The sequence below is a fragment of the Balaenoptera borealis genome (genome assembly GCF_965194805.1).
Source record: "Balaenoptera borealis genome assembly, chromosome: 7".
Taxonomy (NCBI): Eukaryota; Metazoa; Chordata; class Mammalia; order Artiodactyla; family Balaenopteridae; genus Balaenoptera; species Balaenoptera borealis.
This window is the reverse complement of record NC_138864.1, coordinates 69,619,389-69,639,665: the sequence shown is the minus strand read 5'-3', so window position 1 is coordinate 69,639,665 and position 20,277 is coordinate 69,619,389. Positions and strand designations below refer to the sequence as shown.

Genomic DNA, 20,277 nt, shown 5'->3' with positions numbered 1-20,277 from the left:
GTTTATTCAATGATATTTTGTTTAAAATTGTTTAAAATGCAAAAAATATATATACACTCCCAGTATCTGACCAATCCTCATCAGCCTCTATTGCCACCTGGTCACGGCTACCACCATCTATCTATTGCATTATTTTTTTTATATAAATTTATTTATTTTATTTATTTATTTTTGGCTGTGTTGGGTCTTCGTTGCTGCGCACAGGCTTTCTCTAGTTGCGGCGAGCAGGGGCTACTCATCGTTGCAGTGCACGGGCTTCTCATTGCAGTGGCTTCTCTTGTTGCGGAGCACGGGCTCTAGGCATGCCAGCTTCAGTAGTTGTGGCACATGGGCTCAGTAGTTGTGGCTCGCGGGCTCCAGAGCGCAGGCTCGGTAGTCGTGGCACATGGGCTTAGTTGCTCCGCGACACGTGGGATCTTCCTGGACCAGGGCTCGAACTCGTGTCCCCTGCATTGGCAGGCGGATTCTTAACCACTGTGCCACCAGGGAAGCCCCTATAGTAGCCTTCTTACCGGTCTCCCTACTTCTTCTCTTTCAAACATGTGTCGAATAATGTCTCTCTTCAGCTCCAGAGCCTTCACTGGGTCCCAGTTTCTCTCAGCATAAAAACTGAAGTCTTTACCACTACCTAGATGGCTGTCAGGTCCCCCAGGAACCTCTCTGACCTCTTCTTCTGTGAGTCCTCCTCACTCACTGTGCTCCAGATGCACTAGCTCTCTTGCTGCTCCTTGAACATGCCAGGCCTTTGCATTGGCTGCTTCCTCTGCCTGAACCATCCTTCCTCCAAATAACCTGATGGCTCCCTTCCTTACTTCATCCTATTCTTTGCTGAAATGCCATCTTCTGTGTGTGTGACCTACTCTGACCACTCTATTTAAAATGACATCTCTCCCTGCATCCTCCCCTTCCATTTACAGCGTACTATTTCTCCACAACACTTATCATCTTCTAACATACAGCATTATTTATTAGGTAATACACTTAATTTCTGTCACCCCCAACACAAACACACGGGTGTAAGGTCTTTGAGGGCAGAGCTTTTCCTGGTTTGCTCACTAATGCACCTTCAATGACTGGCACATAGAAGAGTGTCAATAAATATTTGTGGAATGAAGAAGTGAAGGAGGGAGAGAGAGAGAGAAGGAGGGAGAGAAAAGGTTAATTTGTTATTAGCCATGTGAGAAAAGGGGGAGGACAAGGAGGGCATCACCGGAAGAGCCGGTGACTCAGCAAAGGCCAGTAAACTAGAGCAGTGTGAGTGCTCGCAGGGCAGGAGCACAGGGCAAGGCCAGAGCGGGCACTGGGAATCAGCCTTAAATGTCACAATAAAGAATTCGGTCTTTATCTTTAGGTTGAAAGCATTTAAGTGACTGAGAAACATAATGATGTTTGTGGAGAGTCAATTGGGTGAGGGCAGTGAGCTAGTTAAGAGGCTAATTGTAATCTAGTAACTAGTTATTTAAGCAAAAGTGTTGACCTGAACTAAGACTGTGGTAAAATCAATAACACAAGGGGGCACATTCCAGAATCTTTAACAGAATCAGTAGGACGTCTGTTAAGTGTGAGAAGGGTGAGAAATCAAGGATGCCCACACCCACCCACCCACCAAATTCTTCCTTGTGCCTCTAGGAAGGAGAGCACAGATGAATGGCTTTAACAAAAGAGGATGAGTTCAGAAGCAAATTACTTGTAATGTAGTGAACACACTACTCTTTCCCATCTCAGTGCCTTCAACCGTCAGGGTTGTTATGTCCAGAGTACCCGTCTCATCCATCTTGCTAACTCCTACCTCAGCTTTCAACTCACAGGCCCTGACTCAGCTTATAAATATTATGAAAAATATACCCAAAGATTTTTGGTAACTATCAGAAAAGACAAGATGTAGGAACTGATAATGCAGTTATTGGACAGCTTATGGAGTTGGAGATTGATCCCATTTAAAAAGCAGACATTTTCCATACCGGCAGATTTCTGTCCGAGAAATATGTTATTGTAATGTAAGTGGCCCATAAGGCTCATACTGTTATAGTGAGTTTACACAGGATGCACTGGGGTTATAAAAATAAAAACATTAGCTTTGCACTGTCAATGCCAAACGTAAATACAGTGATTCTATGTGTTCCCTTGATATTTGCCCTTGAGCAAGTTTTCAACCCACTTTTGCCTCTGTCTTCTCATCAAAATTGACAAAATGATCTCTCAGGGCTATTACAGCTCCAAAAATCAGAAATTTTTCTTTTCTTTCTTTGTGAAGAGTCAGAGTAGGCACTATGCATATTTTACAGATGGAAAACCAAGGCTCAAGAGGATACTCCCCTTCGAACAGACCTGAATAAGAGCCCACCTCCCCCACTACCCTGATACCTGTTCCCATGGGCTACCCAACATCCAACTACTGCAACATTAAAAACAATCATGTTGGGCTTCCCTGGTGGTGCAGTGGTTGAGAATCCGCCTGCCAATGCAGGGGACACGGGTTCGAGCCCTGGTCTGGGAAGATCCCACATGCCGCGGAGCAACTGGGCCCGTGAACCACAATCACTGAGCCTGCGCGTCTGGAGCCTGTGCTCCGCAACAAGAGAGGCCGCAATAGTGAGAGGCCCGCGCACCGCGATGAAGAGTGGCCCCCGCTTGCCACAACTAGAGAAAGCCCTCGCACAGAAACAAAGACCCAACACAGCCAAAATAAATAAATAAATGAATAAATTTATTTAAAAAAAAAAAAAATCATGTTTTTAAAACTATAAGGATAACTTGATTGTATGATATTTTAAAATTTTGCCAATACAAAAAAGGAAATTTTTATTTTGCTCTTTTGCAGCTAAAATAAATTTAAGTCAAGTTTCAGCCTAGAGGGTTTTTGTTTTCTTGTTTGTTTGGTTTTTTTTGGCTATTGCAAAATAATGGAAAGTGACTGACTCAGATTTAACTACTGTGAGGGTTTGGACTCTTAAGAAACAATAAAGTGAATTAGGTGTTTTTATAGATATTTATGTGAAGGGAATCATTAAAAAGATTGAAAAAGAATGTTAAATATGAAAAGATGTTATAGAGCATTATTCGGTTGGAAAATGCTGTAGCTATTTTAAAAATAAATTAGTTTTACATGTTATGTTTTAAAAACTTAAATCTGATATAAAGTTTCATAATAAAGAGCAGTATAATGACAGAAAGAAAACCATAGATCCAGGAAGCTCAGAGAACACTATTTAGGAAAATACCTAAAACTCTATAAAATCAAAGACAAAGAGAAAATCTTGAAGGAAGCCAGAGAGGTGGGGGGAGGAACCTTATCTATAAAGGAACAAGGATAAGAATGACGTCAGACCTTCCTTCAGAAACCATGCATGCAGAAAAGAACAAAACCACCAACCTAGAATTCTGTATCCAGTGAAATTATCCTTCAAAAGTAAAGGAAAAATAAAGACTTTCACCGGCAAAAATTGAAGGAATTTGTCATCCATAGATCTGCCTGGCACGAAATGTTAAAAAATATTCTTCAGAGAGAAGGAAAATGATTAGGTCAGAAACTCAGATCTACATGAAGAAAGGAAGAGCATTAGTGAAGGAATAAATAAAGGGACTTCTCAGTTCCCTTCTCTGAGGTACTGGAGCCATGCCCAGCACCCAGATTCCCCTACCCATGCTGAATAAGTCAGACACGAGCACGATGAATTGTTGGGCTTAAAAAGAAAGAGGAGACAACTTGCTGCTTTCTTGCCCCACAGCTGCAACCTCTGCCTTTAAAGATACAGGAATGTGAAATAAGTCAGAAAGAGAAAAACAAATACCATATGCTAACACATATATATGGAATCTAAAAGAAAAAAAATGGTTCTGAAGAACCTAGGGGCAGGACAGGAATAAAGGCGCAGACGTAGAGAATGGACTTGAGGACACGGGGAGGGGGAAGGGTAAGCTGGGACGAAGTGAGAGAGTGGCATGGACTTATATATACCACCAAATGTAAAATAGATAGCTAGTGGGAAGCAGCCGCATAGCACAGGGAGATCAGCTCAGTGCTTTGTGACCACCTAGAGGGGTGGGATAGGGAGGGTGGGAGGGAGACACAAGAGGGAGGAGATATGGGGATATATGTATATGTATAGCTGATTCACTTTGTTATAAAGCAGAAACTAACACATCATTGTAAAGCAGTTATACTCCAATAAAGATGTTAAAAAAAAAACCCCACAAACCTATTGAAAAAATAAATAAATAAAGATACAGGAATGAGCATAGCAGGCTATCTGGGCTCATAGAAAAGGAATCTACTGCAAGAAACTGGACAAAACTGTAAATAAGAAATAAAATTATGCTGAAAGCTATCTTCCTCTTAACTTTACAGATGTTAATGATATACCTTATTGTGTCTTACACAATGGAACAATTTCATATAGTATCATGATGCCAGCTAAGTCGTCCTTTGAGACCAATCATTCAGAGTTTAAGGACAAAAGAATTAATGTTTTAAGTGTAGACTTTAATGAGCTCTTTAAAAACCAAAAATTATAATAGGTTTTCAAACTAGAAATGAAAAGACCACTGAAGCATCCTATAGGTTTTAATTTCTTGTAAGGTAAATACCAATTGCTATAACCCACATAAAAAGAAAGTGCTTCAGGTGTCCCTTTTTTTAAAAAAAGAATAAGAGTCTTGAGACCAAAAAGTGAGAAAACCACTGTGTTTTATCCCTAGCTTTGATATTCATTTCTTGCTATTACCTCATAAAAAGCCATTTTTATGGAATCCCAAGCACCTATACAAATCCCTGGCTGGGCCTAGGTTTTTGGTCCTTCTAGCTCAGGAAGTTGGTTTTTGATGACCTGAGGGACTTTTACCATAGTTAGCTTTTTCCCTCTTTGGCTTTTTGTCTGTTTTGTTTCCTTTTTTTCCCTCTGCTTTGTTTTATCTTTTTCTCATTTTTTCTTTTTTTTTTGTTTAAACCACTTTATTCAGGTATGATTGACATACAAAAAGCTGTACACATTTAATGTTCACAACCTGATGAGTTTGGATATAAGTGTATACCCATGGTGGGGGTGGAAACTATAAATGGAGCTTACTTAATTACATCTATATAAATAGTGTTCACTACAGAGCTAATAATCTGATAGGATCAAGACCCCTTTTCTAAAGAGTCCAATATCATGACTGCTATGCTCCTACAATTCGTTTGGAATGGATTTCCCATTTTTGTGCTCTTCCATTTGCCTTAACTATATTCCCAAGGTCTCAATCATACCTTCTGTTCTATTGATTCTTCTTATTTCTTGAAGATCTCCCTCCCAGAGCCACTAATCCTCATATTCCCAACTGGACCAGTTGCTCTCAGGTCTGCTGCACAGTTACCATTCTAGAGGAAGAATGTCAGTACTCTCAAATTGGATTAATTGTTCCTGAAAGCTTCTTAATAATTATTACTACAAAAATGCTGTGTAACCATAATGCTGCCTGACAAGCAGCCCTGACATCTCAGTGGCAACAACAAACATTTACTGTTCTCACTCTGCTTCAGAATGTGGGTTAAATTCAAGACTGCTCCATGTGTCTTTCATGTGGTACCAGCAGCTATTTGGGGCACACTCTTCTCATGGAAGATGGAAGAAGAAAGAGGAAGACCAAGACACACCAAATAAGCATACTGAAAGCCTCTGCTCATGCGGCATCCACCAGTGTCCCACTAGCCAGAGCAAATCATATGTGCAACCCCAACATCAAAGGAGTAGGGAAATGTAGACATGAATGTATAAGTCAGTGACAGGGGAGATGTGAACAATAGGAAGCAATAGTCCAGTCCACCAAAGGAGCATATGCCTTACTCATTACTCTTTTGTTTTGGTGGAGAATACCCTCTAGTAACTTTCTAAGAAAAGATGTATGGAACATGTCTGAAAATGTATTCTATCCTCCTACCTAATGGTTAAAAAACCTTGAGAGCCTTGCTCCATTATCTTCCAGTACCCAGTGCTGCTGATGAGAAGCTTCTTGCCAGGCAGTTATTTTGTAGGTGCCTCTTTCTGTCTCTCTCCATACTCTCTTTACCCCTGATGTTTTAAAATGCCTCAATGAGACAGATATAGGTAATTTTTCCTTTGTTGTGCCAGGCTGTAGGTTCTCTCCAACTGACAGACTTTTAACAAATCTTCCTGTTTTGCTGCACAACTCATTCCTGACCTCCTCTGCATCAAATGTTTCCAAGTGTGGTGACTTATACCCCTCCAGGTAGAGTGTAGGCTGCCACTTTCTCCAATATGCTTCATCAACTTTCTATATTTCATAAACCTCTTGAATCCCCTTGTCCACTGATGATCCTTGTCTTACTCTCTTCATGTTGTGGAGTGAGAGCGCTTAAAACATTTTTTTGCTGTAGTTTTATTGGTGTCTCAGGAGGGAGAAGTAAGAAAATGGTGCACCTAGGTCATCATGTGACTCACTAGTCTCAATATTTTATTTTTCTGAACACTTTTTACATTTAAATATAGACTGTTTAAAATATTTGTAAAAGGTTTGTCTGTACCAGAGAATGTAACATATCTAAGACTAGTATTTTAAAACCTGGCTATATTAGCATTCAGATGTTCAAAGGTAATTAGTTTGAATATGATTATTTACTTTACAGAAGAATTTGAAACATTACCAAAGATAACCAGTTTCTCTAAGGTAGCACTGTTCAATACAGTTTTTTGCAGTGATGGAAATGTTCTCTGTCTGTGTTGTTTAATACAATGGCTACAAGCCACATGTGGCTATTGAACACTTAAAATGTGGCTGGTGCTACTGAGGAACTGAATTTTTTAAATTTATTTAATTTTCACTGATTTAAATTTAAATAGCCACATGTGGCTAGCAACTCCTTTATAGGACAATGCAGCATGGATCTAGAATTTTATTAAATTCACAAAATTTAAAATATGTTTTTAGTCATACATCACTTATATAAAGAAAATTATACCTGAAAGAGATAGACATGAGAAATCTTACAAGATATATGGGCAGTATAAAGTTATGTTTATGATTTATACCAAGGAATATACTTATTCACTCAGTAAATATTTCAAGGGCACATACCATGTGTGAAAGCACTATGCCAGGTTTCAGGGTTACAAAAATGCAGACACACAAAGCACCTGCCCCCAAGGATGTTTCAGTCTACTGAGGAATCAGACATGCAAACCAGCCAGCAAATACAATCAGAAGATTACCTTACCTGCGTATGCTGGGAGTGAGAGGAGAATGTCCAGTTATCCAGGCAATAACATTTGAGTCCTGACTCAAAGCTGAGATTAATGAGTAGGACACTTCAGACAGAGAAAGAACAGCAAGGGTACAGGCATGGAGACAGGTTGCAGAAAAGCGAGACACCTGGTATTGCTAGAAGCTACAGTGCAATTGTGGGAAAATCACAAGAGACTGGCCAGTTAGTTAGGCAGAGTGACAAATCACTGCAAAGTGAGAAGAGCCACCCCACTTCCACTGAGGATAGATAAAGTATAAACCTGATAGGGTGTAGACTTTGAGATTTGGAAGAATGGTAAACTTATTATATGTTCCGACCCAACCCTCTCCGTTCAGTCAGTCAACAAATATTATTTGATATTCTCCTAAATCTTTTTTTACACTGATGATTGGCTTTAGGAACTTTTTCTTTTTCCTTTTTTCTTTTTCTTCCAGTCTTATTGAGATATAATATACAACACTATATAAGTTTAAGATGTACAGCATAATGATTTGACTTACATACATCATGAAATGATTACCACAGTTAGTTTAGTGAAATCCATCACTTCATATAGATACAAAATTACAGAAATAGAAAAAAAATTTCCTTGTGATGAGAACTCTTAAGATTTACTCTCTTTACAACTTTCATAAATAACACGCAGCAGTATTAATTATATTTATCATGTTGTACACTATATCCCTAGTACTTATTTATCTTATAACTGGAAGTTTGTACCTTTTGACTACGTTCATCCAGTTACCTCTCCCCCCCAACCCCCCTCTGGTAACCACAAATCTGATCTCTTTTTCTGTGAATTTGTTTGTTTTTGAGGCATACTTGACCTACAACACATTGTTAGTTCCTGGTACACAACATAGTGATTGAATATTTCTATACATTTCAAAATGATCACCATTATAAGTCTAGTTACCATCTGTCACTATACAAATATACTACATAACTGTTAACTGTATTTCCCACAATGTACACTTCATACCTATGACTCATTTATTTTGTAACTGGAAGTTTGTACCTCTTAATCTCCCTCACCTATTTCTCTCCTCTTCCTACTCCCCTCCCCTCTGGCAACTACCTGTTTGTTCTCTGTATCTGTGACTCTGTTTCTGTTTGGTTATATTTGTTCGTTTGTTTTGTCTTTTAGATTCAACATATAAGTGAAATCATACAGTATTTTTCTTTCTCTGTCTGACTTATCTCACTTCACATAATTCCCTCTAGGTCCATCCACTTTGTCACAAATGGCAAGATCTCTTCTCTTTCTATGGCTGAGTAATATTCCATTTTGTGTGTGTGTGTGTGTGTGTGTGTGTGTGTGTGTGTATATCTATATATACCACATCATCTTTACCCGTTCATCTATTGATGGGCACTTAGGTTTCTTCCATATCTTGGCTATTGTAAATAATGCTGCACAGGAGTGCATATATCTTTTTGAATGAGTGCTTTTGTTTTTGTTTTTTGGATAAATAGCCAGGAGTGGAGTTGCTGGATTAGGAACTCTTTTTAAGTAGCTGGTGAAAAAGTAAATTTTAACCCAGCATCAACTGGATTGAGAGCAGATTCCTAATTAGAGACCTCCCACTCAATATACACATTTAATATGATGATGAATATCATACTACAGACTTTTGCAGCTCCAGAAAACACAGGATTTAACTCCAACATGCAACTGCAGAATAACAGAAGTCATTCCAGTTGCCCTTGCACTTTCCAATAAATCACAAATGTGCTTGTGCTAATTACCTATCGACAGGCACATCTAATCATCTTATCCACTTTTCAAGTTTACAATTTTATTTATTTACATCAGCACTATTTGAATCTGGTGAAATTTGGGCATTTGGAAAATGAATTCCTCTAAACAGTTACTTCTCCCTGAGAATCTGATACCATACTAGCCACAGAGAATGGTAATTTTTGGCATAAGTGTTCTAGGGAGAGTCAGGGAATGGAGAAGAGATCTAGCCCAAGATTTCTATATGCTTTAAATTTCTCTGAACCAAGACATAACAAAGTAGAGAGTATCATTCCCTGGTCCTTTAAACATACACACACACACAAAATCACTAAAATATTCTCAATTAGAGTCAGTGAAAATAAAGTGCTGGGTTAGCACAGTGAGTTTTAAAAAATAATAAAAAATACTTACCAAGATGCCATGACCCCATCTTGTTGTTGAGTTCATCTTTTCCATTCTAAATCCCTATTTTCTGTTTATAACTTACACCAAAATGTTCCTTTTGACCTTTGGGTCTGATATTTCTCTTGCCTCATCTCAATCCAAAGGTGAATTTATTTGCAGTTTGAACTAAATCTCTTCAGTTATTTCAGTTACTTGAGTTTGAAGAAAATACCTGCTTTGTGCTTTCAGAAATCGTTCAGATTTTTTTCCCAAATATTTTTTCAAATAGCTTAAAAATGACTTTGTTTTGAAGCTATAGAATTGGAATGGCTGTACTAAAGATCCAGTTTGAAAGGAGTTGTTTAAGACATTTGGATTAAAGAACCAGAAATGATGAGGCTGCATAGCATGTAAGTACATGGAGGCAAGCACACATCCCCTCCCATCAGCCGTCTTGCGCATGCATGTGACATAGTAACAAGAGAGGTCAAAACCTACCCCCCAAAATCAATTTAAAGTGCATGTCTGACTTTCCAAGGTTTGACATAATAATAATACGGTCCCAATTCCCACAAAGGACATATTCATATGCAAGGAACATCCATGTGATTTTTGCTGGAACTTGGAGAATATGATGCAAAATACATTACTGGGACTTGAATCCTCTGGATTCTAGCTCAGGTTTTCTTCTGACTTTTTTTTTTTTTTTTTTTAAGGCACAGGCTTTTTATTTTTATTTTTTTAAAGATTTATTGATTGATTGATTACTATGTTGCGTCTTCGTTTCTGTGCTAGGGCTCTCTCCAGTTGCAGCGAGCGGGGGCCACTCTTCATCGCGGTGCGCGGGCCTCTCACTATCGCGGCCTCTCTTGTTGCGGAGCACAGGCTCCAGACGCGCAGGCTCAGTAGTTGTGGCTCACGGGCCCAGTTGCTCCGCGGCATGTGGGATCTTCCCAGACCAGGGCTCGAACCCATGTCCCCTGCATTGGCAGGCAGATTCTCAACCACTGCGCCACCAGGGAAGCCCTGACTTTTATTTATGACTCTAAGTTGGGTCTCTAATCTTGTTTCATCATTCTGTCTACAAAATGAAAGATGACCTGATATGTGATCATGCTGAAAAGAATTAACCATAGCATCTATGCTTTTCAAGAGCATTCCTTTCAATAAATAACTTCATTTCACACCTACTGAAAGCCAGGCTCTGTGCTAACTAATGCTGTGGGTATGGAGATGGAGAAGACAAAGATGCTCAGTCAGGAAATTCCCTGAATATGGAAGAGGATGATGAAGTATAATAGTATAGAATAAATATAAACATTGATTATTTTCAATAAAGACAGATAACTTGAGTCTGTTGCTTTCACTAAAAAAGCAAAAGAGAGATAGACAAGTAGACAGATAGAGAGTAGACAGATAAAGATACAGATCTAGACATAAATTCCTATATGCCCAAAATGGAAAATTTTTAAATTCTACATACTCACCATCAACCCCTCCTCACCTCCAGTCCAATCCAGGCCCTCCAGATAATAAACATACAATCTAAAGAAATCAGCGTGCTCGCTAAACATATGCATTTTTAGAACAAGTCCCTTAGCTGCTCAGTCATCCTCTTCCCAACCAGATTGTTTCCTCCAAGCCACTCCTACTCAGGAATTCTGGAGCTCTCAAAAAAGGGCCCATCCTAACAGTGCCTCCAGATAATTATAGTAAAAAAATTATCTGGTCCCTCTGTCTGAAATTAAATTTTTTGTCCTTCAGACTTCCAATGCATTTATACTTGCCTCTCCTAGAACAACTACTGCTTTCCCTAGATTCTTGTTTTTTAAACATAATTTAATATTTATTTATTTTATTATTTATTTATTTTACTATTTTTGGCTGCGTTGGGTCTTAGTTGTGGCACACAGGATATTTGCTGCAGCATGCTGGGTCTTTCGTTGCAGCGCACGGGCTTCTCTCTACTTGTGGCATGCGGGTTTTCGCTCTTTAGTTGTGGCATCTGGGCTCCAGAGCGCGTGGGCTCTGTAGTTTGCATCATGCAGTCTCTCTAGTTGAGGCGTGCAGGCTCAGTAGTTGTGTCGCATGGGCTTAGTTGCCCCGCGGCATGTGGGATCTTAGTTCCCCGACCAGGGAGCGAAGCCGTGTCCCCTGCATTGGAAGGCGGATTCTTTACCACTGGACCACCAGAGAAGTCCCTCCCTAGATTCTTAATCACAGTTTTTTTCACATTTTAAAAGTCATTGTGGGACATCCCTGGTGATGCACTGGATAAGGCTCCATGCTCCTAATGCAGGGGGCCTGGGTTCGATCCCTGGTCAGGGAACTAGATCCCACACGCATGCCGCAACTAAGAGTTCACATGCCACAACTAAGGAGCTGGCGAGCCACAACTAAAGAGCCCTGGAACCGCAAGTAAGGAGCCCGCCTGCCACAACTAAGACACGGGGCAACCAAATAAATAAATAAATAAATAAATATTTTAAAAATTAAATAATTGTGCATCTTGCAGTCAATGGGTACATTTACTTTAAGGTTTCTTTTTTCCCAAGAATATGTTATTTATTTATTTTTTTGGCTGCATTGGGTCTTCGTTGCTGCACACAGGCTTTCTCTAATTGCAGCGAGCTAGGGCTACTCTTCATTGCAGTGCACGGGCTCCTCATTGTGCTGGCTTCTCTTGTTGCAGAGCACAGGCTCTAGGCACACGGGCTTCAGTAGTTATGGCGCATGGGCTGGGTTGCTCCGCAGCACGTGGGATCTTCCTGGACCAGGGATCAAACCTGTGTCCCCTGTATTGGCAGGCAGATTCTTAACCACTGCAGATTCTTCCCCATCAGGGAAGTCCCCCAAGAATATGTTATGAAATTGATAGTACCTCTTGTTCTGATTCATTAATTCAACAAACATTTTTTGAGCACCTGCTGTGTACCGGGCTCAATGCTAGGCACTTGGGCCATATCTCACAGCCTTTGAAGATCTGTATCTCATGACAGTTTCAAAATTTATCAGATTCTAGGCAAATTCAAAGCAGCTGGAGAATATTGCTTCTAAAATCTGTATTCAAAATCTGTTGACTTCTTGATTTGGATTTTTATATGCATATTAAAGTGACTTTAAAAAATCTTACAATAATGTCATTCTAAATGAAGTGAGGTTTCGGAGCTGAGACGCAATGAACACATTACAGTGTGTGCTGTGGTAATGTAGAGCCGCTATCCACACAGATGGTATTGATTTTCATTTCCTGTGAAGCTGAATCAACATGTTGTGGCTAATGTCTACATAATTTAATGTATTGAATAAAATGTACCATTGCTCTCTACTGGGGGATAAAAGGTCTTACTTGACTGTGGTACCTTGTGCTCTAAAAACCACAACAGACATGTTTAACAATCCTTAGTTATTAAAAATCAACCTAAGAAAATCTTTCCTGTTTCTTAAAAAAAAACACATAATTTTTCTTTAACTCATTTTTTTTTTTTTATATCCGCGCAGAAGAAAGGAAAGGCAAGTGTTAATAGAATTTTCTCTTAGGCTAACGTGTTTTGCAGATAAAATTCCATTATGGTGCCAACATCATAAGATAGCCACAAAATGCCTGGAAGGATATACGGCAAGAATCAACAAGCTAAGGCATCAGTACCAAATGGGATGCTCTGCTCCTCAGGGTCCATGGCAGGGCTAAGAGGGGCCCTCCCTTCCTGTGCCCCTCATCGGCCTCCCTCCTGGGTGACCAGAGCTCTCATCTGACTCTCCGACTGTCTAAAGCCACTCACTGCAGCACCTCCCATGTCAGTCTCCTATGTTACAGTCTCTGCATTTATTAAAAAGGACACAATTATCCTCAGTCTGCCAACCTCACAAGATTTTTGTGGGGAATCAGATTAAATAACTTATGTGAAAACACTCATAAAATTGTAAAGTGTAATACAAATGTACATCATACTTTAAATGATATTATGGTTTTCTTATTATCACTCTATGTTTGGAGCATCTTGCTCCGAAATTACCTGCTCCCCTGACCATCAAAGCTACGAGTCCTTTGAATCTGATTGGTCAGTGATTCAGTTTTCTGGCTGCAGAATCTTACAATAATGTGTGAATGAATGATACTTTTTAAAAGGACATCAGAATTGATAAAACGTGATGGGAGAAAGCAGTTTTTGTATATTAGTATGTTGGCCATTTTATCACCATCAAACAAACAGTGGTTAACAACCACTCAGAGAATTTTGATTTTGCCCACTCATTTTCTTCTTCAGATCTCCCTAGAGAAGTGTCTTTCCTTGCTATTAGGTGATTCAAAATTGGGAGAAGAGGGAGGACTGAAAGGAGGAGAGGCTCTTTGTCTATGGGGCAGGAGTTTAACGTGAGTCAAATAACTGACTGAGTAGGTGTGAAAGCAAAGAGGGTTTAAGAAGTGTTGCAAAAGGCTATGTGTCCTCTTCAGAGGGTTGGTTAAGTATAAGTAAGGAAACTGAGCATATTAGATTTTTTTCAACTTCCAGGCTTTGCTATACTGCTGTAAGACTGGACCACATGTGTCATAGCTTCATATCAACATTTATTTAACACTGAACTAATGCCAGATAATATATGTAATCACTTTTCATACATTATCCTATTTAATATTTACTTGAATCCTGCAAAACATGCTATTGCACCCAGTTTTATACATGAGGAAAACCCAGGCTTGAAGTTAGAGCCTACCACAGTAACACAACTAGGATGTTTCAAAGCCAGGACTTGAATTTCAGAGACTGATCTCTCAATCACTCACTGTACAATTTCATGCAAACCAGTATCCCTCCCCCATTGGTAGATTGTACAGGAGAAAGGACTTTGATCAGCTGTGATGAGGGATAGGAGGGGAGAGAAGTGGAGTCTTTAGTTTCCCTTCTCTAATCAAGTTGGTGCCTCAAGTTCAGGAAAGCGGAGTTGTAACAGCCCTCATTTCTGTAGGTTAGTGACAACTTTGCTATTTATTGTTAAAGAAACTGAATAATGGTGTACCAGATGGTACACAGAAATAGCTTTTGAAATAACATTCAAAAAGAATACAAGAGCCAACACCTACTTTCCCTACAAGCAAAAAGGAAGCTGCCTACATGAAATTAAGTTACTTGACTACACTTAAAGTAGAGGCGATATTGAACTCAATTTGGAAGAGGTGAGTCCAGTCTCAAAATGCAGGGCCATGATCCAAAGGAACCAGAATAGTTGAGAAAACTGTTTATTGGTGGTCGGAGCTTTGAAACTACAGATGATAGCTTAAGAGAACATTTTGAGAAATGGGGCACACTTACAGATTATGTGGTGATGAGAGACCCCCCAAACAAAACATCCCAGGGAACTTGGTTTTGTGACTAACTCTTGTGTTGAAGAGGTGGATGCAGCAATGTGTGCTCAGCCACACAAGGTTGATGCCCATCTAACAGTGAAGAAAATTTTTGTTGGTGGTATTAAAGAAGATACAGGGAAGCAGCTGCATAGCACAGGGAGATCAGCTCGGTGCTTTGTGACCACCTAGAGGGGTGGGATAGGGAGGGTGGGAGGGAGATGCAAGAGGGAGGAGATATGGGGATATATGTATACGTATAGCTGATTCACTTTGTTATACCTCAGAAACTAATACAACATTATAAAGCAATTATACTCCAATAAAGATGTTAAAAAAAAAAGGTACAGAAGAATATAATTTGAGAGACTACTTTGAAAAGTATGGCAAGATTGAAACCATAGAAGTTATGGAAGACAGGCAGAGTGGAAAAAAGAGAGGATTTGCTTTTGTAACTTTTGATGATCATGATACAGTTGATAAAATTGTTGTTCAGAAATACCGTGCTATTAATGGGGATAATTGTAAAGTGAAAAAGGCCCCTTTCTAACAAGAAATGCAGTCTGCTGGATCACAAAGAAGTCATGGAGGTGGATCTGGCAACTTTATGGGTAGTGGAGGAAACTTTGGAGGTGGTAGAGGTAACTTTGGCTGTGGTGGAAACTTTGGTGGAAGAGGAGGCTGGTGGTGGTAGACCTGGATATGGAAACCAAGGTGGTGGATACGGAGGCAGTGGTGGAGGATATGATGGTTACAATGAAGGAGGAAATTTTGGAGGTAACTATGGTGGTGTTGGGAACTATAATGATTTTGGAAATTATAGTGGACAACAGCAATCAAATTATGGACCCATAAAGGGGGACAGTTTTGGTGGAAGAAGCTTGGGCAGTCCCTATGGTGGTGGTTATAGATCTGGTGGTGGAAGTGGTGGATGGTAGCAGAAGGTTCTAAAAACTCAGAAGAAAAGGGCTACGGTTCTTAGCAGGAGAGAGAGTGAGGAGTTGTCAAGAAAGCTGCAGGTTACTTTGAGACAGTCGTCCCAAAAGCATTAGAGCAACTGTAAAAACCTGCCGCAGAAGGAACGATGATCCATAGTTATAAACGGTACTACAGCTTAAACAGGAAACCCTTCTTGTTCAGGACTGTCCTAGCCACAGCTTGCAGAAAGTGCAGCTGTTGATTAATGCAATGGAGTGTCAATTAGATGTACATTCCTGAGGTCTTTTATCTGTTGTAGCTTTGTCTCGTCCTTTTTCTTTTCATTATATCAGGTATATTTCCCTGTAAATTGTGGTAGTCGTACCAGGAATAAAAAATTAAGGAATTTTTAACTTTTCAAAACAATAAAAAATAAAATTAAAGTAGGGGCATTCCCTGTTACAGATATCTTTGTAACTGGCAGATTAATTCATAAGTAATCCCAAATTTAGACATTATGATCAATCAAATCTATAGCCATATCTAGATGTTTCTCCTTTAACAACAATGGAAGGAAATTCTTTTTATTATTTTGAAATTTGTAATTAAATAAATTAATACACAGAATTATGTCATGGGTAAACTATAAACAAAATTACCAGATACTGGGACTTCCCTGGTGGCGCAGTGGTTGGGAGTCTGCCTGCTAACGCAGGGGACATGGGTTCAAGCCCTGGTGCAGGAAGATCCCACATGCATAGCAACGAAGATCCAACTCAGCCAAAAATAAATAAATTAAAAAAAAAAATTACCAGATACTTATCTGATTTATAGATAGTCTGCTAGGCTTAGGTCGATTCTATTGTCTTTGGATTCCTAACGATATCTAGTACACTGGCTTACCTATATAGATGACTATTGAATTAAAGAATGAACATGGACAGCTAACAGATTACAATACCTATATTTCTTCAGTAGAATGTGATTCTTGGTTAACCACTAATGCCGTTTTGCAAGGGACAGCTAAATTCTAGCCCTCGGTGGCTAGGCTCAAATGATAGACTAAATGTCCAAAGAAAACCTTCTAGTACAGCACAAGTTAATATGCTAAATAAAACATTGAAAATGTTTAAAATCTATAGCAAAGCTGTTGAGAAGTAAAGGATTCCTTGAGAGGCCAGAAATAAGAAAATAAGAGCCAACAGAGCCAACAGTGCTTGTTTAAACACTGGAGGCAACTTTTGCCCTACAGGTACTTGCTGAGGCTTTCTGGCTGAGAGCTGAGCTTCCCAGCCAGTGTGAAAATCCTGTCAACCCTTGGGGTGATCTGCTGGACTTGGGGCAGCCAGAGCTTCCACTAGGCTAATCACCTCCATCCAGATACGGCCTCTTCCAGGACTGAGGAGGACTGCTCAGGCACAGTGAGTGGGTGGGCCCACAGTCCTTGCAGAGGACAAGCCCTATAATGTCAGCTGCCCCTCACCACTGCCTGAACTCACTGAGTACAGCCCAACAGGAGCTCTATAACCTGACATCAACTCCGTCAGCCAACTGCAGATGGACCATTGTGGACTGCAGTTCAGCCTGTGGAACTGTTGTAGGAGGTCATGATCCTGGTGCCCAAGGAGCCCCACATGCAAACCAAGACGCAGCTACTTGAGAGTTTTGAAGCTGGGAAACTAGGCAGGGTCTTCTAGAATACAAAGCTCCATGAGGTGCATCTCATCCATCTTTACTCATAGAGGGTGTTTTAGTTTCCCAGGGCACCCATGACACATGATCATAAACTGAGTGGCTGAAAACAACAGAAACTTATTCTCTCATGGTCCTGGAGGCTAGAAGTCTGAAATCAATTGGCAGGGCCATGTTCCCTCTGAAGCCTCTAGGAAAGACTCCTTCCTTGCCTCTTCCTAGTTTCTGGTGGCTCCCAGCAATCCTTAGCATACTTTGGCTTGTAACTACATTATTCTAATCTCTGCCTCCATAGTCATATGGCCTTCTTCTCCATGCATCTGTGTCTCTCTGTGTCCTCTCTTCTTGTCAGGACACCAGTCACTGGATTTACTGCCCACCCTAATCCAGTATGACCTCATCTTAATTAGTTGCATCTGCAAAGACCCTAGTTCCAAATAAGTGCACATAATGATGTTCCTGGTGGGCATGGACTTTCAGGGGGAACACTTATTCAACCCACTACAGAATATATTTCTGTCTGTCTGTGGCTGATGCGCCCTTTTAGCGGCATATCACTAGTATCTTTTCAAAGTGACTGCTATGATAATGCCTGAGCAGTTTACGAATTAGAGAAAAGTTCAGTTGAATTGCATATAGCCATTTCAGGCAAAAAGGAAATCTGATTAAACAATTTGAAAGTATTTTGTTTAGAAATTTTCTATTTAATATCTTAATGTAAGGTATAATGTATAATCTTAGTGTATACAATTTAACAACCCACATGTCCATCAATAAGAGAATAGATATAAAAATTGAGATCAAACAATAGATTAAATACAACAATAAAAATAAACAAAACACAGCTTTAGACAACAACACAGGTTAATCTCAAAGCCATAATGTTGAGCAAAAAAGGGCAGGTCACAGAAGCATACACATAGATGTGATGCAGTTTACATGAAGTTCAGAAGCTCATGAAATTAAGTGATTTGTTATTTAAGGATACATACATATGTGGTATAACCATAAAGAAAAGCAAGGGAATTAATAAAACAGTATTCAGGATAGTGGTTACCTCTGAAAGGCAAGAGGTGATAGGATTAGGGAGGGACCCATGACATAGGGAAATTCAGAGGTATTGTTATGTTCTATTTCTCAAACTGGGTGGAGGGTATATTGCTGTTCATTTTATTATTTTGTACTGTACATTTACATTATATGCACTCTTCCATGTATGTTTCAGAATGTAAAAGCCAACCTAAGGAAGGGCGTCATGCATCCAGTGAGAGCTTTGTGTTTATTTTTTTTAATATCCTCCATAGCTGATTCAACAGAGTGTCTTGATATTATTTATGAGAATAAAGGATAAATATAAGTGGAAATAGAATCATGAGAGTTTAATGACACCATGACTGTGGGATTTAGAGAAGTCCCACTAAATCCAGTTACCATCTCTTTGAGATGCTGAGCAGTGGCTGCCAACTAGAAATAGCACAAGGAAGTTAATGGAGGGGGGCGGTGGGACTTCAGAGGGATTAGCCCAAGGTATGTTGCACCGCTTCCTGTTATTCACTGCACAAGTCCAGAACTTGTAGCTGTACTTGAGCAATTTACATTCTAAGGGAGAAAACATAAGAGATAAACCAAAGGCAGTGTGAGAGCCTTCCAGCCACTCACAGCCTTGGCAACTTAAAACATTAAGTATTTTTACTAAGGACCTACTGTATAGCAAAGAGAACTCTACTCAGTACTCTATACATTTAATATGGAATTGGGTGGAGAAATGGAATCCACATGTGTGGAGAGCATTATATATGAGTATGTAGAGGATGTCAAATATTTTACCTTCTCCTGTCAAATTTTCTAACTGCATTTCATTTGACCACTACTAAGAGAGATTCTCCTTGCTGAGTTTTAAGAAATCTAGTGAAGAGTTGCCTTATCACCTTCTAGGGAGTGGAAACATTCAGAACTCATGCTGTCAGAGCAAAATCACTATTATGTTTCCTCCATAAAGCTAAATTGAATTATTAAGTCAGCAATTTTCAAATCGTGGACTCTGAAGACCCAGGGCTCTAAAAGGCATCACTGGGGAGTCCTTAAAAAGCACACACAGTAATCCTATCAGACATTTAAATTAGAACAGCCTCTGTTTCTCCAACACAACTCTACAGTAAGAAACTTTAAGAAGTTTCTTCCTTAAAGCAAGAAACAAAAACACAACAACTAAATCTAAGGCAAAAGGATACCGTAACTTGAGAGTGTGTAATGGGTTAGGCAGTGACTCCCCAGGATCCTGTCCTAGGAGTTAATGGTACTTATACCAGACTTGCTTTCAGAAATAATTGGGGGAAAGGGTAAAGATAATGAAAGGTTTGAATCTACTTAGTGTTGGCTACATCTCAAGTGCTGTATGTTTTGCTATATAGTCTCTCAAATTGCAAGGCCACTTTCAATTCCAAATAACATTTCCTCTAGATTCAGAAAAGTAGACCTGCTTCTTCCATAGTCTGTGTCTGAGCCCTGAGAAGATTGATAATCACCATAAAATATTACTAAAAATATTTTAGATTTGGTAAATGTAACCACATTTTTGCCTTCTGAATGGTTTCTCTGAATTTTAATTCTGAGGACATTTCAAGGAAAATTTAATTTTCACTTCTCTGATTAACTTGCACTTCATTTTTCATAATATTTTCTAAGATCTACTTTATAGCCAAAAAGAGAAATCAGCCTTTGGGTCTGTGAACAAGTAAACCATATTTTCCACAAAATAAGTGAACTAAAGTTAATTAAATTGTAACATGTTTTCAAACTCAAAACTCTTATAGAATTGATACTTGGCAAACTCTTATACTCATTCAGCTCATTTAAAGATCACCTATAGTGTACAAAGCCCTACACTGTATAGTGGGTTGGTATAGAAAAATGAACAAAAAAATTGCCTTTGCTTTCACAAACCTTCCTACCTCC

The 20,277-nt window shown here is 39.4% G+C and overlaps 1 protein-coding gene and 1 long non-coding RNA gene across 13 annotated transcripts in view; one reads left to right on the top strand and one right to left on the bottom strand.

The window, feature by feature from the left end:
- LOC309631742 (uncharacterized protein) overlaps positions 1-20,277 on the top strand; it is a 240,627-nt gene that overhangs the window by 153,469 nt on the left and 66,881 nt on the right. The window lies entirely within an intron of this gene.
- Positions 165-10,078, bottom strand: LOC309631844. The gene is made up of 2 exons (XR_014246605.1): positions 2,743-10,078; positions 165-2,428 (listed from the first exon to the last, which is right to left on the bottom strand). It is a non-coding gene; the product is annotated as an uncharacterized lncRNA (long non-coding RNA).